The sequence below is a fragment of the Odontesthes bonariensis genome, chromosome 8 (genome assembly GCF_027942865.1).
Source record: "Odontesthes bonariensis isolate fOdoBon6 chromosome 8, fOdoBon6.hap1, whole genome shotgun sequence".
Classification (NCBI taxonomy): domain Eukaryota; kingdom Metazoa; phylum Chordata; class Actinopteri; order Atheriniformes; family Atherinopsidae; genus Odontesthes; species Odontesthes bonariensis.
The window spans coordinates 22,008,118-22,033,452 of NC_134513.1; the positions used below are offsets into that span (position 1 = coordinate 22,008,118).

Below are 25,335 nucleotides of genomic sequence, written 5' to 3' on the forward strand. Positions count from 1 at the left end.
TTGGTGGCGGAACGCAAGAACGAAAACGTTAAACATGCCTGAACCGTTCGGAACGGAACGATTGAAAAATAATTTCGTTTTCAAGCCCTGGTGGTGACTAAATGAATGAGATTGCGAATGCATAAGGGCTGAAATCATCTTCCACTCTGGGGTGATTGGGCTCACCCTCTTGGATCAGGGTGATAGGCGTAGTCATCTGGAATACGCTGAGAATACAGTCTCTGCCACTCTTCTTTGAATGAAGCCAGATCAGGCGGGATGGGCATCTGGTCAGAATATCATGTAGATTCCCCCCAGGGGAGATATTTTGGATCAGTTGCACGGTGAGGAGGCCTGAGGGAAGGTCCAGGACTCACAAGAAATAAACCATGCGAGAATAAGTGCTCTCAGTGTTTTCTCTGTTACCTATTTAAGTCACACAAACATTCTATACAGCTTCCCTTTGGTATTGCGGATTTGGATGTTATCAGCAGGTGAGTTGAAAGACTTTTAGTTCTTCAAAAAATGCTTTCAATGCAATTATTTTGTCATTTGTTATATGCTACAATGACTCGACATGATAGAACTTACTCATTCAAGTCTCTCATCTTTTTTTTATAGCTTGAGTGTAAGCAGTATGGGGAAGCCAAGATCATTGCGCAACATCAGCTTAACTTTGGATTTTTTTACCAGTAACAGACTGGTAAAATCCTCCGACTTTAATGGCATGCCATTCAGAGGATTTCTGACACGGAGTACAACTAGCAAAGTACTTACCAGCTTTCACCATGTGTTTATTTGGTTAGTACTCGGTACAGTGCTCTTGAGTTCTGTACATATATGACAGCATACAACTAAACAAGACCACCACGAAGGGACTCGATCCACTCAATCTTCTGATCCTAAGTCAGACACCTTCTCCGTTAGGCCACATCTTCTCACCTGAGTCATCCGGCCGGTACAGGGGTGGTCTGCTGCCAAGTCTGAAACAGCCAGGAATAAAATTGTGCCTCCAAGTCTGAGGCTCTGATCCTCAGTTGGAAAAGGTTTGAGGGCCCTCTTCTTGCTTAGAACCAGTTGCTGCCTCAAGTGGAAGAGTTTAGGGATCAGACCATTTTGACCACGACTGGAGGAGCTCGTTCTACCAGTCGATCTTCCTTCCAACGCTCACCTCTGGTCACTCCTTATGAGTGGTGACCAGGGCTCCGAACCGGTTCAAGGAACGAAAACGAAAACCGAAAACGAACGGAATTTTACGAGGAACGGAAACGGAAACGAAAACGAAATGGTCTTCAACTGTTCCGGAACAGAAACGTTATTCTGAAATCCACAAAACCGGTTAATAACGTTTTTTTTTTCGTTCTCTATATATTTTATAAAATTTCACAAAAGCATAGCCTTTGTTAGGGGAAAAAAAAAGACTACTTCCGGTTGTGCGTTCACTTCGCTGCCCGCTAGGCTCAATGCAGGCAGCTGTCACGAATCACTTCTTTTATCCCTACTTAGTCTAGTTATCCACTAGTTAAGTGATGGTTCGGAGTAGATTCACCCTGGGGTCATTTGAACCGTGACATCCAGCCAAGTAGCCCACCCGCAGTTTTTCCGATATTGGCTGAACATCAGCTGAGTTACTGAGTTATCCCGAATAGCTTAGTACAAGCGCTAACGGACACTGGCAGTATCTCCAAAATGACCACGCTAAAATCACAATCAAACTTCTACAGTAGTACAAATATGGTCTGTACTCACAAAACGATGCATTTGGAAGTTTGTACATAGTCCAGGAGTTTATTATTATCAACACAAGCCTGATAGCTTCTCTGCTGCTAAAGCTGCGTCGACGTCACTTTCTTGATCAGGGAGCTTCAAAGTAAGATGAGGGTTGATCTACTACTGTAGACAACAAAGCAAGGCTGCTCAATTTCTCCATTGATAAAATAAATTCACAACTCTACAACATAAAAATTCATGTAGAATATAGCATATACTTTGTTGTCTACAGTAGTAGATCAACCCTCATCTTACATTGAAGCTCCCAGATCAAGGAAGTGACGTCGACGCAGCTTTAGCCCATCTGAATGTTTTTGGATGCTGCCGGTGATTTATTATTTTTGGGCATAGAGCTACGGTGTAAATCAAGGGCAAATACTAATGAGTACGTCTATTCTAAGGTAAAGTCCACACACGTAGACTTGATAGGCCCGCCAAACACTGCCGGAACGATAAGAACAAACGATATTTTACGTTCCGAACCGGTTCAGGAACGATATGTTGGTGGCGGAACGCAAGAACGAAAACGTTAAACATGCCTGAACCGTTCGGAACGGAACGATTGAAAAATAATTTCGTTTTCAAGCCCTGGTGGTGACTAAATGAATGAGATTGCGAATGCATAAGGGCTGAAATCATCTTCCACTCTGGGGTGATTGGGCTCACCCTCTTGGATCAGGGTGATAGGCGTAGTCATCTGGAATACGCTGAGAATACAGTCTCTGCCACTCTTCTTTGAATGAAGCCAGATCAGGCGGGATGGGCATCTGGTCAGAATATCATGTAGATTCCCCCCAGGGGAGATATTTTGGATCAGTTGCACGGTGAGGAGGCCTGAGGGAAGGTCCAGGACTCACAAGAAATAAACCATGCGAGAATAAGTGCTCTCAGTGTTTTCTCTGTTACCTATTTAAGTCACACAAACATTCTATACAGCTTCCCTTTGGTATTGCGGATTTGGATGTTATCAGCAGGTGAGTTGAAAGACTTTTAGTTCTTCAAAAAATGCTTTCAATGCAATTATTTTGTCATTTGTTATATGCTACAATGACTCGACATGATAGAACTTACTCATTCAAGTCTCTCATCTTTTTTTTTATAGCTTTAGCGTAGGCAGTATGGGGAAGCCAAGATCATTGCGCAACATCAGCTTAACTTTGGATTTTTTTACCAGTAACAGACTGGTAAAATCCTCCGACTTTAATGGCATGCCATTCAGAGGATTTCTGACATGGAGTACAACTAGCAAACTACTTACCAGCTTTCACCATGTGTTTATTTGGTTAGTACTCAGTACAGTGCTCTTGATTTCTGTACATATATGACAGCATACAACTAAACAAGACAACCACGAAGGGACTCGAACCCTCAATCTTCTGATCCGAAGTCAGACGCCTTCTCCGTTAGGCCACATGGTCTCACCTGAGTCATCCGGCCGGTACAGGGGTGGTCTGCTGCCAAGTCTGAAACAGCCAGGAATAAAATTGTACCTCCAAGTCTGAGGCTCTGATCCTCAGTTGGAAAAGGGTTGAGGGCCCTCTTCTTCCTTAGAACCAGTTGCTGCCTCAAGTGGAAGAGTTTAGGGATCAGACCATTTTGACCACGACTGGAGGATCTCGTTCTACCAGTCGATCTTCCTTCCAACGCTCACCTCTGGTAACTCCTTATGAGTGGTGACTAAATGAATGAGATTGCGAATGCATAAGGGCTGAAATCATCTTCCACTCTGTGGTGATTAGGTTCACCCTCTTGGATCAGGGTGATAGGCGTAGTCATCTGGAATACGCTGAGAATACAGTCTCTGCCGCTCTTCTTTGAATGAAGCCAGATCAGGCGGTATGGGCATCTGGTCAGAATATCATGTAGATTCCCCCCAGGGGAGATATTTTGGATCAGTTGCACGGTGAGGAGGCCTGAGGGAAGGTCCAGGACTCACAAGAAATAAACCATGCTGGTCTTGCATTGGTATTTCTGTGTGTCCACCCGAGAAGAGGTGTAGATTATGTCCTGTGAGAATCGGGGCAAGGGATGTCTGCTCACATTGCTTCCCCTGTGATCCGTTCCAGGACAAGCAGCATCAAATATATCTTTAAAAGTCATGTGTTATGGAAGGGCGCCTACACATGTGCTGTTGTTGCTGATGTTCGTGGCCAGTATGGGGATTGAACCCATGACCTTGGCTTTATTAGCACCACGCTCTGACCAGCTGAGCTAACCGGCCTGATTTTTAGTAGCCCTATGAGCAAATTTGTGCGAGAATAAGTGCTCTCAGTGTTTTCTCTGTTACCTATTTACAGTTTTTCTCGATTGGTTTGGCTCATTTCTTGAAACTGAGATGACATTCCTATAACTATAGGGTCATTTGGCCAAACAGACTTGCAGTTCTTCGCAACACTTGAGATAACCAGCAAAATGTCATATGTCTCCCAAAACGTTCATTCTTGCTTCAAAATTAAGTCCCTGTCCCATATAAATAGTCAGTACCATAAAAATGGCATAGATCCTTCTCAATTGCTTTGGCACATTTTCATTCATTTTGTCCTCCTGTCAAAATAAACTGGACGGTGCAGCACAACTACATGGATCCTCATCACATGCTCATATCGCTCCAAAAATAGTTTACCCATGTGTCAAAACTAAATTCCTTTCTCACACAAATCATCAGTGCTTCCAAAATGCATTGTCCATTTGGCATTGTGTAAGCACTGCAAGTCAAAATGATTAGATGTTTTGTCTTTATGGAAAAGGTCTAGCTAAAGGAATACAATTTTCACACCACACACACTGCACTCATTCTGCTGAGGAAATTGTAACTATTTTTATTCACAAGTACATTTTTACACATTACTGAAAGAAAAAAACTACAAAGAAAAAGGTATACAATATAGGCCTATGTATACAAAATACAAAAACCTGCAAGAACCAAAACCAAAACCAAAATACATTACAGTAGCCTATGTTACAGTAAAAAAAAAAACCCAGTCAAGCATCACAAATGAAATACAGTAATATTCTGACTACTCTGTGTCACTTCCCTCTTGCTCCTGGTCACCCTCCTCATCTTCCGGGCCATCCATCCGCTGCAGTCTGTTTGGCCATAATATGTGTACTGTATTGTATTCCAATTTCTTAAAGAATTTTGACAATTGAGCAGACTATTCTGCAGATGATGACTTATACAATGAAATTGTGCTGACATGTTTTTGAGAGAACAACCATTACACTGAGAACCAACCAATTGGGATAGATCAGCAAGATGCACTTTTTTTGGGAAATGTTCTAAATGTAGGCTGATTGTGTTAAATGTAGGCCACTTGTACATAACCATTTGCAAAGATGTACTAAGTGCTTGAGACATGTACAAAGCATTTGAAATTTGATGAAAGCAATGAGAAATGCCATTCTGTTCTGAGACACCGCCTGTTAGTTTGGGGATTTGTCCATGTCATTTTGAGAATGTCATCTTAGTTTCAAGAAATGAGCCAAACCAATCGAGAAAAACTGTAAGTCACACAAACATTCTATACGGCTTGCCTTTGGTATTGCGGATTTGGATGTTATCAGCAGGTGAGTTGAAAGACTTTTTGTTCTTCAAAAAATGCTTTCAATGCAATTATTTTATCATTTGTTATATCCTACAATGACTCGACGTGATAGAACTTACTCATTCAAGTCTCTCATCTTTTTGTATAGCTTGAGTGTAGGCAGTATGGGGAAGCCAAGATCACTGCGCAACATCAGCTTAACTTTGGATTTTTTTTACCAGTAACAGACAGGTAAAATCCTCTGACTTTAATGGCATGCAATTCAGAGGATTTCTGACATGGAGTACAACTGGCAAAGTACTTACCAGCTTTCACCATGTGTTTATTTGGTTAGTACTCAGTACAGTGCTCTTGATTTCTGTACATATATGACAGCATACAACTAAACAAGACAACCACGAAGGGACTCGTACCCTCAATCTTCTGATCCTAAGTCAGACGCCTTGTCCGTTAGGCCACATGGTCTCACCTGAGTTATCCGGCCGGTACAGGGGTGGTCTGGTGCCAAGTGTGAAACAGCCAGGAATAAAATTGTACCTCCAAGTCTGAGGCTCTGATCCTCAGTTGGAAAAGGGTCGAGGACCCTCTTCTTGCTTAGAACCAGTTGCTGCCTCAAGTGGAAGAGTTTAGGGATCAGACCATTTTGACCACGACTGGAGGAGCTCGTTCTACCAGTCGATCTTCCTTCCAACGCTCACCTCTGGTCACTCCTTATGAGTGGTGACTAAATGAATGAGATTCCGAATGCATAAGGGCTGAAATCATCTTCCACTCTGTGGTGATTAGGCTCACCCTCTTGGATCAGGGTGATAAGCGTAGTCATCTGGAATACGCTGAGAATACAGTTTCTGCCACTCTTCTTTGAATGAAGCCAGATCAGGCGGTATGGGCATCTGGTCAGAATATCATGTAGATTCCCCCCAGGGGAGATATTTTGGATCAGTTGCACGGTAAGGAGGCCTGAGGGAAGGTCCTGGGCCCTCATTTATCATTAGTGCGTAGAATCCCTTCTAAATCCTGTCGTAGGAGTGAAATTTAGAATGTGCCCAAGTACAAAAAAAATCGGCATTCATCAAACGTTCTTAGACAGGTCGTACGCACACTGGATTTCTGACATGGAGTACAACTAGCAAAGTACTTACCAGCTTTCACCATGTGTTTATTTGGTTAGTACTCAGTACAGTGCTCTCGATTTCTGTACAGAAATGACAGCATAGAACGAAAAATATGGGATCAAAAAAGGGTCAGAAAGATTTTGTACTTGTACAATGATGTTCACATGTGTAATAAAGTTTTGAAGTTGTACAAATATTTTGTGTCTATGTAAAAACATTTTGTGCATTTGTAACAAAGTTTTGAAGTTGTAAAAACATTTTGTGCACATGTAACAAAGTTTTGAAGTTATAAAAACAGTTTGTGCATGTGTAAAACTAAATCCGACCTTCAAGTACGACCCTGAAGCTACAAGTTTACAAAACTCAAGTTACGAGTACGAATTTTTACCCTATTTTGACGCCTGAGTGAATAGCCAATCAGCATGTTGCTTACTGACTTGCCAATCAACCCGGTGCCCACCCACGCGCCAACCAACCATCCAATGAAGGAGCAGCAATTTCTGCCGGCCGGGATCTCAGCGCCAACGACACTCAGTGGGCACACGTTGGTACTGATGGAGGAAAAACAGGATGGAGTCAAACGCTTCTGCTCAGGTAAGTTAATTAAAGATATCGGCAATTTCACGATGTTGCAAAAGTTTCTCAATGTTGTCATATAAGCGGTCATATAGGCCTAATGATGTGAAATGACAGGTGCCGTGCCAAAAGTTGATTGCTGCCAGAAATTGATTTCCGGTACGCGGGAGCGCGCACAGTCTGTTCAATTTGAAAAGCGTAGCTCAGTGTTTCGATGTTTCCCTCCTCCACTCACCACACCTGATTCAAATTATCAGCTCGCCATCAAGCTCAGCAGTGGCCTGATAAGGAGCCATTCATTTGAATCAGGTGTGTTGGAGCAGGGAACATAAAACATGCAGGGCAGTGGGTCCTGAGGACCGGAATGAAGAAACGCTGGTATGTGGCTCATATATGTGAGACGACAATGACGATCGTGTGTTGACTATAATCATCAAATGTTATTTTTTTTTTAATCTGTGTTTATCGTTGTTGGATAGATGGTGATTTATATCTGGCTTACATTAAGGCTTATAAAGACATTTGGATACTGGATGTTTCTTTTTGGTCTCAAAATGACTTTTTATCACTCTGCAGAGTTATATTTACAAGATTTGACCGTTATATCCCTACCTGACAGGCAGCGTACCTTTTGTGATGGATACTCCCACAGGAGTCTATTTGGTGTTGCTAATGTTTAGATTTTATGATAGATAGGCTACATCTGTATATTTTTGGAGTTCATAAATTGCACAGAATGTATTATACACTTGCTTATTGGGGAGGTATAAATGATAACCTCTTCAATTCCTCTATGGCAGGACATGATGGTGGGCAGGCATATTCTGGACCGACTGCAGTCCAGGTTGGAGCAGGCATTGCAGCGACTGCCCTTGGACCTGGACTACCTCGAGTTCATATGCATGAGTGAAATGACTCTGATTATGTCACTCTCTGCTCACGTAGACTTCACACAGGAGGTAAGTTAAATGGTGTTTGTGCGATGTGGCTTGGTTATTCTGCAGGGTTCCTAGGTTTTGATAAAACCTGCAATAGTCATGGAAAGCCCCCAGGTTGGTCTAATATTTACAGCCAATTCAGACATTTATGTATCTTGTTCACATGTTCCAATCAGTCCACAGACAGAAGTTAGATGCCAAAGATAAAAAACTATGGTATTCTTGGATTTAATGTTACACCACTTTGATAAATAAGGTCCACTGACTGCAGTGACAAATGAAAATGTTCTTCCTTCTTTCTTTTAGGTATTTGAAGGTCTTCTCCAGCTGCACACCCTCATCAGCACTGAATTAGATGGGAGAAGAAAAGCAGTTGTAGTGGACAGGACTGCTGGAGAAAGGGGGTGTCCAAAGTTGGTTATTTCCAAAGACCACCTCCAGCATTTGATTGAAATCGACCTCTCTGTCCCCTGTATTTCCAAACTGCTGGGTGTATCAGTGAGCACACATTACATTACAATACATTAATAAACCATTAATACAGAAATATTCCATACCTCCTGCTTTATATAGCAGCCAACCTCCCGTCAGTTCCCTCATTTTGGGGTATGTTTCAGTCAGCACTGCACGAAAAGAGGGATTTGTGTCACTGTGGACGGCAGTGAACTTCCGCGAATTTGCCTAATTTTCGGACGCACCTGGGCGCTTGCAGGCAGACAAACTTTAAGTTTGTTGAGCGACAAAATCGTCGGAAACGAACCCAGCTCGCGGCGGGCTCTCACAGCGGGGTGCTAATGGCCCAGCGATTAGCACCCCGCTGTGAGAGTGCCTGGACCTCTCACTGGCCTCGCTGGTATTGGACAAAAAAGGCACGTGATTACATAAAAAAAGCTCCTGTAAAGCTGACCGCCCATTGGCCAATAAGGTTAATATATGCATACTTTATATGGGCATATCATTCAGCAATTATGATTAATAATTGTGATTATGATTACTAATATTCCTGGGATGTTTGTGTACTTCATATATTCACGTCATTCTTATAAGCTGCACTATGACTAGGCTAATGCAGGCATGAATGACGTGATTCTATTGAGAATGAAAAAGGAAACTTTTTTTTTTTTAAAGCGCTTTTATTGCCACACCACACAATGTACATAGCTTACATTGTAATAAGAACCATGTTGATAATAAAGAATTGAAAACTATATACACACACTGCTGTAGCCTACAATATACACAATAAGCCTAAACGCTGCTGTTTGGAATCCGCATTCTCCGCATTACTCCGGTCCCTGCAGAGTCTGCGGAGTTGTCAGACGTCCTCATCCTGGATCAGAAGCTGGCTTCTGGGAGCTGTTGGAATAACCAATAAATAATCCATGCACAGCATATTGACAACTTGTCTATAAAGTAACGAAAGTCATATTGACAGCGTATATGTTCTTACTCTCTTTCACTCTTCTGTGGTGAGACTGTGAGTATTTCGGGTTGGCTTCAAGACGCGCCTGTAGCACAGCACACAGGTCCGTCACGCTGCTAAAAACAAACAAACAAGAGGAATGAATAAAATGACCAGTGCTTAAAAGTATCAGTGCCAGCCGTGGTAAAAGTCAGCGCCGCTCACCCTCGATAGTGTCCCCGTCTGCCTCTCTGAAGTTCGGACTGTTTGCCACCGCCTCCTTCAAGCGACTCGTTACATCCATATTGTGAGGTGACCGTAGCCTGTAAAAACAATAGTCCTACGGTTAATAAAAAAAACTGCATTGACGTAACATCGGGTCCAACTCAACTAGATATTGGGAGAACATTCACTGATTCTTACCCTTGACCTGGATTATAATGCCACGGTGAGTTATGCAGGCGGCGAACTGCTTCCTATAAAATGAAAACACGAAATTCATTTTTTTTAAATAAAGCAACTCACACTGGTTTTCACGTGATGGACACAATTAAGTTGAGTTTAGCCTAAAGCCACAGTCAATAACCTACTCTTACCGCGATTTTCGGATTCTGTATCCGCCTTCTCTTGGGGGTGCGCTCTTCAACTTCTCTGGAATGTAACTTCAGTCCGTTCTCGACGGCCATCTTGCCTCCAACCTAGCGAATCTCTGGTCGATTCCCTCCAGAACCCTCTCCACGACCGTATCCACGGTGCTGGCCACCATACGAGACATCCCGGTCATAGCATTCAACAGGACTTTCATTTTATCTGCCTGTAAGCAAGTGAGTAAGTAAGTTTAATATACAGCACATTTAAAATCAGCGAGAACTGTCCCAAGTGCTGTACAGTGTCAACAAGACTAAAATTAAACAATCAAATGGTCATGTGCAAGTAGAAAAAAACACACAAACCTGTAGACCCGCAGAGAGTTGCTGGGGAGTTGAAAGCAAGTCGTCTTCCAGCCAGATCTGCTCCTTAAACTTTTTGTTTACACTGCACGACACAATGTTTCTCATACGTGATTGAACGAGAGCTTATGCGAGCCGTTAAGCTCCACCAATCATATGCGTGTACGTCATTACACGGAATACTCGCGAGACAACCTCCCGTCCTTTTGCTGTTTAATGTTGTCTGACCACAGCTGGCAATTTGCACTGTTTTGACACAAAAATGGATTCTGCAAGGACAAAGAAAAGACCTCGGCGATATTGTGACCATTGTGACACCGAATTAAGCCATACACAATAAAACACTGAGCGCACTACTGCACATTATGTATACAGGCCAGATTTCTATATTTTTATTTCTATTTTATTTAAGAAACATTTTTAGAATATTGCTGTTGCATGCTTATTTTATCTTTATCTTATCTTTATTATTATACATTTGGACATCCAGTGCGGGCAACAAAGAAAATAATTTCATTGTTCAGGGAAACACGTTTCTAACTGCACACATGACAATAAACCTTTGAATCCTTGAATCCTTGAATTTTGCCCACAAAAAGCGGTTACAAAAGAGGTGTTTGGGAGAAAAAAAACAGATATGCATCACCTGTCACCAGCAGACAGCGTGCACCTCTTCTTTTTCAAGACAACACAGCAACACTGGAGTTGGAGGTGATGGTGAACGTGTAGAAACAGGCCTGCCCACCCCCCACCTCACCTCACCCCACCCCACTTGAAAATGACTGTGGCACCTCCTGACCTGATCACTGGCATTTACATATTAAAGGCTCTCCTAAGTAGGGGAGGGGAGGGGGGCATGGGGGAGCAGTTGCCAGGTCAATTTGCGACAATTTGGGCCAAGTTTTCACTTTTACCACCGCAAATGCAGGGGCTTAACGTATGTAAGGGGCCACATACATCCACAAATCCCTCTTTTCATGCAGTGCAGGGCTCTGGCAATCTACATTCAGATAGACATGAAAATCATAAGTTTTTTTTGTGCTTACTCTCCCTGCTTTTCTCCCAATTTTGGACATACACAATTTAGCTCATGCATGGGCCAAATCAGATTGTTATACCACACAAAGTGGCAAAAGGTATTTATAATTCATGAAAAGAATATATTTTTGTTATGATGCATTCCTGAAGTTTACATAGTATAGGTAACTAAACGTGTATCTTTCCAAACATTATGATAACATTGCAATACCTTGTCTGGTGCCAAAAAGTGAGCAGAACACCATGGAATTTTACTCAGGTATGTTTTAGCTAAAAAACATCCAAAGTAATACCTCTGTGTGGTCAGCATTGTCATTCATGCTTATGGTGCGTTTTCCAAGTCCTGCCCTTAAGAGCCTGGAATCATCTTTTGGAGTTCTGTCTGTTGTTTCTGGTAACAGATAGAAATTCAATTCCAGCTGTTTGCCAACTGGAATTGTAATACTTGGCCTCTTTCCTCTGCCCCTCCTCATTTGGAACAATGCTGGAAATGATCTATTAAAGAAATTAAATAAGCTGTATTAAATACTATAATCACTGTAAAATATGAAAATTATCCTATATGGTCAAAAATGATAATAGGAAGACAAATGATGTTTTAATTTCTATTAAGGCAAGGCAAGGCAATTTTATTTCTAGCGCACAATTCATACACAGGGCAATTCAAAGTGCTTCACAGCTACATAAAATCACAAGAAGGCAATAAAATCATTAAAAAAATAAAAGAAATAAAATAATAATAAAAAACCCATTAAAATAATCATTAGTTGATTAAAAAAGTGAAGAGTGCAGATAAAATACTTTCAGGTGTCATATGCACAGCTAAATAGAACTGTTTTCAGCCTGGATTTAAACATTGTCAGAGTTGAGGCCTGTCGCACATCTTCTGGAAGACTGTTCCAGATTTTAGGAGCATAAAACTGAAACGCAGCCTCACCTTGTTTAGTTCTGACTCTGGGCACCAGCAGGAGACCCCTCCCTGAGGTTCTCAGAGCCCGAGTTGGGCTATGACATAAGCTATTCACAGTGATAACTTATGTCATCATAGGATATGAAGCATGAATAACACAAATATGTGCACAAACATTACTAACTGTAACAACAGATGGATAATCTGTACATATGACTGTCATACCTTTGCATTTCTCTTCCAATATTTGAAGCTGCTGGCTGTTGCCGTGGTGGCTGCATGAGGAGTGGTGGCTGGAGGCTGGAACACAAAGACGACTTAGGATAACATAAAATTATTCTGAGTACAACGACATTATAGAATAAGTCACACACTCCACATCCCATGCAAAGTCAGCATTGTTCTACCTTTGCATTTCTCTTCCAGTGTTGGAAGCTGCTGGCTGTTGCCGTGGTGGCTGCATCTGAATTGGTGGCTGGAACACAAACACGACTTAGGATAACATGAAATTATACTGACATTGTAGAATAAGTCAGACACTCCACCTTCCATGCAAAGTCAACACTGTTCTAATGCCAACATTCAAAATTTGTGTTTTAAGTTATTTGTCCTTGTATGTATTTATTTATATGAAGTTATTTGACTTTTTCTGCTGCCACTTGAACAGGGCTTCCTGGCATACTGAAAAGAGCTGGACTTTGCGAACCTCATTCTGTTATTTCTTTGTACAGATCCTCTGGCCAGCACTTCTAATTTCCCTATTCTGCCTTAATTGGACATGTTCTAAGTTGATAATTATAGATGTTGACAATACTGAGCAATAAATAAATTACACTCATGCCCATCTCATCATACCTTTGTCTGGCTATTTGACGTGGTGCAGCTTGTGTCCTCGCATTTGACAAAATGTCAATGAAGTTGCGGACTGCTACCTCAACTATAGAGTGATCATCCTGTGGGAGACATAGAACTTTATTCTCTGTATCCATCACAAAAGGTATGCTGTCAGATAGGGATCTAAGGGGGAGGGGGGCTTTTGGTGGTTAGGTTACGTCATAGCCATGATCATGTACACTGATGAAATGAATGAATGAAAATACACTCTCACGTGTCGCAGGTGGTGCTAATTGAACGCTTGAAGAAAAGACTGGATTACCGGTAGGACAACGTTTTGGGCTAAACAAGCGATGCGGTTAGGCTTTCTTTTGGTGTCTGTCTTTTTGATACTCACTGATTAAACTGACGAAATTTTGCAGTGGATAGCCTGAGTAACTGGCATGCCGGGGGCCACGGATGAGTTTTTCTTACTTGTGAGCAATGAAGTCGGCGGTGATCAGAGTAATTTGTGGTTATTATCAGTATAAGCAGAGCGAATCACAACTTTAATGGAGTGCGGTTCAGTTTGGCATTATTGTCAGTCTGTTAGAAAAACATTTAATTTTATTCAAATAGAAAATTAAAATGTATAGCCTGTAGCCTAGGCTGTAAAAATAATAGTCATTATTAAAGTAGCCGGCTAGACTTAATTGTGTAGCCGGCTATATGTGCTGGCCGGCTACACAGATACTGGGAGATTTAGCATTAGCTGGTTGGAAGTCAGCACAGTTATGTCAGTTGAACTGCAGTAAAACAACGCAGCCACACACGCACGCACGCACGCACGCACGCACGCACGCACGCACGCACGCACGCACGCACGCACGCACGCACGCACGCACGCACGCACGCACGCACGCACGCACACAGTCGGCTGACACGGTGACACGGACTAGCGCCTCTCGCACGCGCGCATGAAACTACAGTTTTTGTCAGAAGAGCCGTCATTTCACATCGTTAGGCCTATATGACCGCTTATATGACGACATTGAGAAACTTTTGCTACATCGTGAAATTGCCGATATCTTTAATTAACTTACTTGAGCAGAAGCGTTTGACTCCATCCTGTTTTTCCTCCATCAGTACCAACGTGTGCCCACTGAGTGTCGTTGGCGCTCAGATCCCAGCCGGCAGAAATTGCTGCTCCTTGATTGGATGGTTGTGTGTCCGTCGGATTTAGTTTTACACATGAACAAAATGTTTTTACAACTTCAAAACTTTTTTACACATACACAAACTATTTTTACAACTTCAAAACTTTGTTACACATACACAAACTATTTTTATAACTTCAAAACTTTGTTACACTTGCACAAAATGTTTTTACAACTTCAAAACTTTGTTACACATAGACAAACTATTTTTACATAGACACAAAATAATTTTACAACTTCAAAACTTTATTACACATGTGAACATCATTGTACAAGTACAAAATCTTTCTGAACCTTTTTTGATCCCATATTTGTGGGTTCGAGTCCCATCAGAGGTTTGTAGCAGAGTGGCGCAGCGGAAGCGTGCTGGGCCCATAACCCAGAGGTCGATGGACCGAAACCATCCTCTGCTATGTATAATTTTTCAAATCAAACTCGACATCTTTCATTAAAAAAAAACCTGGAAAAGATGATGTAACATTCAGCAACATCACAATTAACAATTGACCAACTCTGAAACCCTTTCCACACACTCTTAATTCAAACTCGTTTGGTGTGGACATGAGTGTCCTCCAATGTCCACTTTTCTGATATAAGTAAGAAAAAAGAATTATTGTGTCAAAAGACTGAAATCTTTCACTTTTGTTAAATGGATTAGAGGATTGTTTACCCTATTTCTTTTTATTATCAATGTTATTTTGAATAGTCACGTGGATAAGGCACTGGCCTCCTAAGCCAGGGATTGTGGGTTTGTGTCCCATTAGAGGTGTGTAGCAGAGTGGCGCAGTGGAAGCGTGCTGAGCCCATGACCCAGAGGTCGATGGACCGAAGCCATCCTCTGCTATGTATACATTTTCAAATCAAACTCAACATCTCTCATTAAAAAAAGCCTGGAAAAGATGATGTAACATTCATAGCATCACAATTGACACTTGACCAACTCTGAAACCCTTTCTACACGCTCTTAATTCAAACTCGGTTGGTGTGCACATGAGTGTCCTCCAATGTCCACTTTTCTGATAGAAGTAAGAAAAAAGAATTATTGTGTCAAAAGACTGAAATCTTTCACTTTTGTTAAATGGATTAGAGGATCGTTTACCCGATTTCTTTTTATTATGTATGTTATTTTGAATAGTCACGTGGATAAGGCACTGGCCTCCTAAGCCAGGGATTGTGGGTTCGAGCCCCATCTGAGGTGTGTAGCAGAGTGGCACAGAAGAAGCGCCTCAGTGGGCTAATGGATAAGGCACTGCACCAAAGCTGGGGAACAATAGTCTTCATAAGGGGGGGAAGAAGAAGGAAAGAAGAGGAAGGAGGGGAAAGAGAAGAAAAGAAAAATTAGAAAATTGCAGGTTCAAATCCTGATTGGAACATGCATCAATTCATGCAAACTCTAACAAAGTGCTGTAAATCTAACAAATATAGCTTTAAAACTGATACAAATACAATTGGTAAGAATAATAATGCAATTTGTTGCAATAATAACAATACAGAGAAGAGTATTAAACCACCACACACCTAATACTGCTTATATTTTTTATATTATTATAAAACATAAAATAACAATAACAATAAAAGTAGCAAGCCAAGGGGAACTCCAGGGAAAAGAGAATTGTTTTCAGTCAAAGTTAGTAGTGCTATACAAATAATACTACATGTACTGTTATTATTAAGAATAGTTACCAGTTCTGTAGTCTGGACAGTGGCAGGAGTGCTGGCTACACTGGTCGTGGCAGGTGATGAGCCATCGGACGGGTCCAGCATCTCAATAGTAGGATCCAGGTTGAGGTCCAAATTGCTGTCTCCAAAGCCCTCGTCCTCCAACTCTTCCTCTGTGCCCACAACAGCTGGTCTGTTGCCTCAGAGTCAGGATCCACGTCCTGCAAGGCCTGTCCTGTTTGGCTATACAGGTAATCTACACTGAGGAGTTTACCTGGGACAAATGTTAGAATAAGTCCTTAATTAAAGCTTATACATTAATGTCACACACAACTAAAGAGTCCCTTCAGGGTCACAGAATAAACAGTGAAACAGCACATGCAAAAAAAATGGATGTTACCAATGTGACATTGGAAGCTGACTGGCAAGCTATCTTTTCCAAGGCTCATGTTTGTTTTTGGCCGTTACTCTTTGGGGTTTTGTAAATGCAGGTCATGGATATGGCTGAGGACAGCGAGATACTATGCGTGGTCAGTCAGTAGGTCTAACATTTGTACACTATGACTCAGAGGGCAAACCATTAATTCTGCACTGTTTAAAGCCTTGATGTAATGAATCCTAAGAAAATCATCCCAGTGGAGATGAAATGTTGGGGATACTAGCCATAGAGACCAAAGTCATTTGAAGTAGCAGATTTTAAACTTCTGTATATCTACTAATGAGGTGGCCTGTTAACATAGTGGTGTAAAGGGATTGAACTGAAAACGGCCTGAAGACGCCATTGAAAGTACTGCGGTGACTGCTAATGTTGTGATGGTAACTTGGAGGTTCCTATATTTCCAAAACCTTAACCAAGACACATGGAAGCTGAGTTGCACAGCGCTTGTTCCGAGGTGCTTTAAATCCTCAAATGTATCATCCAACACAATTTCCTGTCTTACGTCTACAGACTGAGATGCAAAAGCAGAGTGGCGCAGCGGAAGCGTGCTGGGCCCATAACCCAGAGGTAGATGGATCGAAACCATCCTCTGCTAGTCGATCATCTTGTTGAGTTCCACCAGTTTATACTCTTCTCTTCCTATGCTCTCTTCTGTAAAGATTTCATGGCGTTAGATGAAGAGCACAAGAAATATCTGTGGGTGTTGCACAGTGGCAAGACTACAACTGGTACTCATCAGTTGTTATTCTGAGTTAGAAAAGTTTCATCTTACAGGGTCTACTGACAACTGTTGATTACAATCCTTCAGTTCAGTCCAACTTTTAAAGGTGACGCTCCCTTGTAGTTGGCTCAAAGATATCTTTGGTAGTGTGGGCGAGTGGTCTAAGGCGCTGGATTTAGGCTCCGGTCTCTGTGGAGGCGTGGGTTCAAATCCCACCACTGCCAATATGGCTGCTTTCTTGGTGGCAGTTTCACAATCAAAAGTACAAATCAGTTTAAAAAAAACATCGGCATGAAGAAGATGGAACTCACAGGAAATCAGACACATGTGCTGGTCCTTTGGGGAGGTAACCCATATGTCAAGTCCACTTCCACTTTCATCCTCTGATAAGGTTCAAACATGAATCCCAAATCTTTTTAGGTGCCCCTTTCAGTCTTAATGTGTGACAGCAGAAAGAAAGCTCATTTTACCCAGTCTAACCTGTTACTGACATTTTGAAGAACTTCAGTTTCTTCTACTGCCAGAGATAAAGGGGACCTTGGTCAGAAATCATTTTTATATGTGGAACTACAGAGAGTCCTTAATAAAGCTTATACGTTAATGTCACACAAAACTAAAGAGTCCCTTCAGGGTCAAAGAATAAACAGTGAAACAGCTCATAAAAAAAATGGATGTTACCACTGTGACATTGGCAGCTGGCTGGCAAGCTATCTTTTCCAAGGCTCATGTTTGTTTTTGGCCGTTACTCTTTGGGGTTTTGTAAATGCAGGTCATGGATATGGCGGGTCCAGAAAGGAATCAAGGCAGTAAAAAATAAAATAGCTACACGTAGTTTTAAAATTAATTAATTTACATTTAATTTACATTCATAAAATGGCCAAAAATGAACATTATAAGCGGATTTCTTGATCACTATAAACGAATTATTTAAACAGCATTTGTATAGAAATGATTCCGTCCCAAGCCTTTTGATCTATATAAGCGGTTGATTACTATATCCGTGACCACTATAAGCGGTTTCCACTGTATTAGATAAAACGCAGGAATTAAAACATCATACCATATTAAAAATACACAGATCGGAGCAATAAATGGAGGTAAACAAAGTTAAACGGAGTTAAGACTTGAACAGAGGGAGAGTGTCAGTATTGCGAATGTCGGGGTCGGGGGCTCTGTCCTCTCAGGCTGCTGCTCCACATTTACAGTAGCCGATAATGTAAAACAACCTACTGGCTGAAGTATTTGCATTAAGTTCATCATCTCCCTCAGGCTTCCCTAATGTCATCGGTGCACTACACTGTACCCATGTACGCATCCAAGGCAAGGCAATTTGTAGAGCACAATTCGTACACAAGGCAATTCAAAGTGCTTTACAGCTACATAAAATCACAAGAAGGCAATAAAATCATTCCAAAAAACAAAAAAAATCCTTCATTAATTAATTTAAAAATGAAGAGTGCAGATAAAATACTTTCAGGTGTCATATGCACATCTAAATAGAACTTTCAGTCTTGATTTAAACATTGTCACATTGTCCAGGCCCCTGCTGGACCCGTGGAGGCTGACTATGTAAACCGAACGTTTTTTCCATATCCTAAATGTACAGGTACACTTGGGGATAATTGTCCATAGACTCTGAACTGGATTTCTCATTTTGAAAAATACCACATCAACCCCTTTGAGTAATGCTGAGCAATGTTACATTTATGCCCTGTGAAAGCTCATCATTGACTCCTATCCTCCGTGCATACAGATGATCTGTGATGGAGGTCATTTAATTTCCAACATTGAGGCTAAATGGCCGGGATCAGTTCATGATTCTAGGATCTTCCGAGGATCCTCACTGGCACAGAGGTTTGCACAAGGCGCAAGAATTTTACTTACCCGAAGGAGTGTACTTTTGAAGTAAGGTGTAGCATAGGCAGAATTTTGGTAATCTAATGAGAGGTCAGGTGTAGAGGTCATCTTAAGGAATTCATAGTGCTCGTCATACTTTATTATAGATAGCCATATAAGGCACATATGGCATCAAATTGCCAAGTCTTAACACATGTATATCCATCCAACATTTCTCTTATTCTGCAGGAGAGTTCAATGGTGTCCTGCTTTGGGACAGAGGCTATGCATGCTGGCCGTACCTCCTCACGCCATATCCTGATCCAGGAACAAGGGCATGCACATGCACATGCACATGCACACGCACACGCACACGCACATGCACATGCACATGCACATGCTAAAACAAGGGCATGGATAGAAATGACCTTTGGCCAAATTAAATACAGGTTCATTGCTTAAAATTCTCAGGCACCATGGCTGACTTCTGACAGAGCCATCTTAAATTTTATAGTATACTTCATATTTTATACATTTTGTCTTGTGGACAACTTTTCAGGCTCAAGTCTTTTCTTCGTTGAGTTCCTGGAGGTTCTAGTGCCTGAAAGGACTCAGTTTCTCCTGACACAGTGAGGGATCAATACAGGGACACATATTTCCTTTGATCCTTATTGTTGTGACTTTTGAGTTAGAACTTCTTTTCATAATTTAGAATTGACACAGTAGCAGTTTAAGTCAGAGCAAGTGTAAGAAGGCTAAATGGACAGAGATGATTTATAACTTTCCACACGTTTAGCTCATTTCTAACACTTTGCATGAATCGTACAATAATGACAAGTTTGAGTTCAAGTTGTGTTGAATTGTTTAATTATTATTAAATGTTTCTCAAGCTGTGGAGAGAAAACAGAATTAAATACAGTTCACAACACAAAATTCTCCTTTATCTGAATTTATACTAACATCCCTCTCCAGTTTCATAATCTCTAGCTTGATCTTTTTTATTTTCAGTTTCTTGTGTTCCATATCTAGTTTGGTGCTCTCTTTATTGGACAAACACATTTCTTCAAAGGCTACTTACCACTCTGAAATATGTTCCTGTACTTTACCTTCACCTGCTGCCAGGTACGCTTTTGGCTGTTAAGATTGCTCCTGTTGAGATGTAACAGTGAAAAAATAATATGTGGGTCACACACTCACGATAATATAGTCACAAAGTATGATGATGCGTGTCGATTATTGGGTTATTAATAAAGTGAGCAGGGCCAGTATAGTTATGCTGTACATCTCATACAGAGACAATTCAGCATGCTTTATGTAAACAGATTATAACACAAAGAGGAGAGCATAAAGACATGAGGACAGTAAAATAAATGTCTAACAATTGACAATGGTATGAAACTTTCATAACTTACGCATTTAGTCTGTCTGCAGTTGTTAGTCATGCCGTATTCTTCGCTTTATTGATTGCAGCTGTATTACCATTTCTGGTGATGACACTTTTAAAATCCTCATACAGCTCCATCAGCATTATTTGTTCAGCTGCCGAAAAAATTAGAGCTGTTGTCTTGCTCTCCTTTTCTGCCATCTCCATTTTTCCACCATCCACTCGTCAGGGCTTCTTACGTTCATCGTGCACTTGCACTTAGCCAGTGCTATGCAGTGTTGTATAGTAACGAAGTAAAAATACTTCACTACTGTACTTAAGTATATTTTGGGATACTTTGTACTTTCCTCGAGTTTAAAATTTTTTGACAACTTTCCCTTTTACTTCACTACATTTCCGAACTTAATTGCATACTTTTACTCCAATACATTTTCATTGTTCGGTTTAGTTACTCGTTACAAAAAAAAGAGAGAGAGAGAGAGAGAGAGAGAGAGAAAAAAAACGCAACAGTGTTTTGACCCCATGCATGTTATGCCTGCCCAAAGACGTGGAAATTCTATCTTACAGAACTCCCTTTTTTAGGTTTTAAGGTAGTTTTTACAAAAAACGTCTTCCTCTTCAGATGCCAGATAAGCTGCAGTTCCCTCCCAATTCTTTTTTTCTTTTGTATAATGACCGGTTGTGTGTGCACCTCCTATAGCTTGTGAAGTACAGTAATCGTAACAGCTTTTTTTCTTGGGGATGTTGGCTGCATTTTCTGTACTGAGTTATTTTATTTATTTTTTAGAAAGGTTTTCAAAAGGGGTTTCAAACTGGACTCCCTCTTCAGATGCCAGATAAGCTTCAGTTTTCTCCTATTTTTTTCTTTAAATTTTGTTTATAATGATGGCAATAACAGTAGCAGCCTCTTTTGTTTAATTTTTTTCTTAATGGTGTAATGTACGCCTCATTTTCAGCACTGACCTTACTTTAAGAAGAAAAACTTAAAGGTTCACAAAGTTTGTATTTTCTGACTAAACCTGGTGTAAATTTTGCCTGGACTTGGTTTTGTGTAGATTTTAAGTGTATTTGACCTTCAAAGTTTACCAAAATATAAAAAATGTCATTCAAACTGCATTTGCCTTGTTTACTTTTTGCTTTTCATTACATTACTTAAGTATATCTATTTTTACAGTAATTCTCATACTTAAGTACAAGACATTTCGGATACTTTAAGACTTTAAAGGGATAGTTCGTCTCTTTTGACATGAAGCTGTATGACATCCCATATAGCAATATCATTTATGAACATTGACTTACCCCCCGCTGCGTCCTGTGAGCCGAATTCCAGCTGAGTTTTACGTTCCACGAAGGTAGTCCGGCTAGTTGGCTGGGGTCAAAAAAATAAAGCGTTTTGCTTCTCAAAAAAATATCCGTTCAAAAGAGTAATACATTTGCATCACAAAATGTTGTCCAGGAAAAAGTCAGACCTCACTTCGCTTGGCGCTATTTTTGCCTCCCTTGATATCAATGCGTCCAATGTAAAACAGTGCAGACCGAAGAGCAGACCGAGCACTCCCTAGCCACCTAGCGATAGCTGCACCTGTTACGGTGTTTACTGCTCGGAAGAAGGGGACTGCTGGGTCTGCTCTTCGGTCTGCACAGTTTTACATTGGACGCATTGATATCAAGGGAGGCAAAAATAGCGCCAAGCGAAGCGAGGTCTGACTTTTTCCTGGACAACATTTTGTGATGCAAATGTATTACTCTTTTGAACGGATATTTTTTTGAGAAGCAAAACGCTTTATTTTTTTGACCCCAGCTAACTAGCCGGACTACCTTCGTGGAACGCAAAACTCAGCTGGAATTCGGCTCACAGGACGCAGCGGGGGGTAAGTCAATGTTCATAAATGATATTGCTATATGGGATGTCATACAGTTTCATGTCAAAAGACGCGAACTATCCCTTTAACTCAAGTAACATTTCAGTCAGTGACGTGGACTTTTACCAAAGTCATATTTTGGAGGGGTACCTATACTTTTACTTGAGTGTGAGATTTCAGTACTTTATACAACACTGGTGCTATGTAAGCCTCGCTTGGATTAGCCTCACCGAGATGCAGCTGAAATGTCTTCGTGGAGCAACTTGAGGCTTAATTGGGAGATGGTGCTAGTTCAAGCGACGATTTCTGGCTATAGCAAGGCTATCTTTCGCTACCTCTGGTTGCTGACCAGTGGATTTGTTGGTATACACACTCGTCCCTGGGTGGGCTCGAACCACCAACCTTTCGGTTAACAGCCGAACGTGCTGGCCGATTGCGCCACAGATACTTGCTGTAGATGTCTGTGGGCGTGGCCTCGATCACTACCACCTCTCATCCCTTCATTAGAGTATGTGTTCCATTTATTTATGTTTGTCATAAGGTTGATATCTGCTGTGTAGGTAACAAGTAAAGTAGCACAAAACAAGTAGTCAATAACTTCCTGGTGCGACTTATTAAAGAAAGAGATTTAATGTCAAATTTTTTCCCAAGTGCCCTCATTTGGTCTCTCAGCCTTTTTGAATTTTTCTTGTTTGTGTGTAACTTTCATAGCAATATGACAAAAAGGTTGTTTTTTCCCTTTGCTTGTGCAATTTTGACAAAAGACAGAGGAGCCTCCAGGTTGAGTCATGTATTACACTGCACTTAACAGGTCACCCTTGGAGAAATATTTTGCCAAGGAGCGTGTATAATGCGTAAGGAGAGCGTTTTGGCGGCAGAATGTTTACTTGAACTCACGTAATACGCATAAGTCAGAACATCCCTAGGTGGGCTTGAAACACCAACCTTTCGGTTAACAGCCGAACACGCCAACCGATTGCGCCACAGAGACTCTGCCTGGCTTTTGTTGGCAGTGGGCGTGGCTTCGAGCTTGACTGCCCCCTCATGGCGGTAGATGCAAGCGTTCTGTATTTTTGCGTGATGAGACTTGAGTGAACTGCTGCTGATCTATGTCAAACTTGAACCGAAAAGTAGGAGGTGCTATACAGCAAGATTACCAGTCACAATACAATTGTAATATCTCTCATCAAACAGCTCAGCATGCTTTGGCACCTTAACTCTTGTCAACCAAATGACTTAAAGGATAACTTGTGTGTTCAGTGGGACAAGTCACCTATTACAGCTATCAATTTGCTACCAAACCTACAACTGGTTGCTGACCGGTAGATTTGTTGGTACACACACTCGTCCCTGGGTGGGCTCGATCCACAAACCTTTTGGTTAACAGCCGAACTCGCTGGCCGATTGCGCCACAGAGACTTGCTGTAGCTGTCTGTGGGCGTGGCCTCAATCATTACCACCTCGCATCCCTTCATTAGAGTATGTGTTCGATTTATTTATGTTTGTCATAAGATTGATATCTGCTGTGTAGGTAACAAGTAAAGTAGCACAAAACAAGTAGTCAATAACTTCCTGGTGCGACTTATTAAAGAAAGAGATTTAATGTCAATTTTTTTCCCAAGTGCCCTCATTTGGTCTCTCAGCCTTTTTGAATTTTTCTTGTTTGTGTGTGACTTTCATAGCAATATGACAAAAAGATTGTTTTTTTACTTTGCTTGTGCAATTTTTACAAAAGACAGAGGAGCCTCAAGGTTGAGTCATGCATTACACTGCACTTTACAGGTCACCCTTGGAGAAATATTTTGCCAAGGAGCGTGTATAATACGTAAGGAGAGCGTTTTGGCAGCAGAATGTTTACTTTAACTCACGTAAATCCCAAAAGTCAGGATGTCCCTGGGTGGGCTTGAACCACCAACCTTTCGGTTAACAGCCGAACGCGCTATCCGATTGCGCCAAAGCTGGAGAACAATAGTCTGTTAAGGGGGGGGAAGAAAGGAGAGAAGGGGGAAGAAGGGGGAAGAAGGGAGGGAAAGAAAGAGGAAGAAGACAGCGGCTGATCCCAGAGTCACGAGTTCGATCCCACCAGTCGCATATTATGTTTTAATGAAACGGCTCAAACTATAGTATTGTTTTAAAGTATGTATAAAGTATATAAAGTATGTATATTTCCTAAAGCATTTTCTGAGTGAAGTGAGTGATGAATTGTTCCTAGTTTATGCATAAAATTTTTACTAATATTTCAGAATCAATAGCAGCTCATATTTATTCACAGTGAAAGATCATAGACCTTATCTGTTTTTAAAGAACCAAATATTTATTTGTCAACAACAAAAACAGTGAATTAAACAATTTTTTAACCCAAAAAAACTAAAAACTGTGAACAATCTTAGCATTTACTCCACAAATTTATAAATTTTAAAGTTGGATTGTAGTATATAAAACACATGTAGTATCATCACTAAAAAAAATAACCCTCTGTGAAATAAATTAAAAGATTGAGAGGTCTGAAACAGCAGTAACTATATACAATTTAAAAAAGTTTTTAAATGTTAAAAAAGTATAAATGAGTACACACTTATGTCTTCTTTTTAATTTCTTCCAGCCACTGCTCTTTAGTTAGAGTTTCACCAGAGGGACAGTAAATTTGCCCTCTATATTGTTTGTGTCCTGTTGCAGCAATTCTGAACTGCCCGCATTTTTTGCACGTGTTGTGCAAAACTTTGCGGGTCAGTTTTCGGGGTGCTCTATTAGGGTGAGTGGAGCCTGCTATGGGAGCAGGAGCAGGAGCCAGAGGAGGAACCAAAACAGGAGCCAGAGCAGGAGCCAGAGCAGGAGCATGTGGAGGAGTGGCAGAGAACGTCCAAAAACTCTGTGACTGTAGAGTAGTGGGGATAACACGAACCTGTGAGGCCACTGGAGCAATTGTCATTACCTGAGGCCTTTTGGGTGGAGCAGGGAGAAGCTGCCGCTGTCCTGGTGGATTTGTATCATCTGTAAATTTTAGCTTTCTTTTTAATTCGGCCTGTCCCACAGTGTTAGGTGGTAAACTGTACATATGTGTTGGTTCTGAATGTGGTATGGCATAATGGGGACATATATTGGCGGGGAGAAGTGGGTCAGCAGCTACAGAAAACCGGCTAGGAAGGTTTAGCCCTTGTTGCACCACAGCCGTTTCCTGCCT

The 25,335-nt window shown here is 41.2% G+C and overlaps 3 non-coding genes across 3 annotated transcripts; 1 reads left to right on the top strand and 2 right to left on the bottom strand.

Moving 5' to 3' along the window:
- Window positions 1-3,094: 3,094 nt before the first annotated feature.
- Window positions 3,095-3,167, bottom strand: trnar-ucg (transfer RNA arginine (anticodon UCG)). The gene has a single exon. It is a non-coding gene; the product is annotated as a tRNA-Arg (tRNA).
- Window positions 3,168-3,896: 729 nt separating this feature from the next.
- trnai-aau (transfer RNA isoleucine (anticodon AAU)) lies at window positions 3,897-3,970 on the bottom strand. The gene has a single exon. It is a non-coding gene; the product is annotated as a tRNA-Ile (tRNA).
- A 13,244-nt stretch (window positions 3,971-17,214) lies between these two features.
- On the top strand, window positions 17,215-17,296 carry trnal-uag (transfer RNA leucine (anticodon UAG)). Its single transcript has one exon. It is a non-coding gene; the product is annotated as a tRNA-Leu (tRNA).
- The last annotated feature ends 8,039 nt before the right edge of the window (window positions 17,297-25,335 follow it).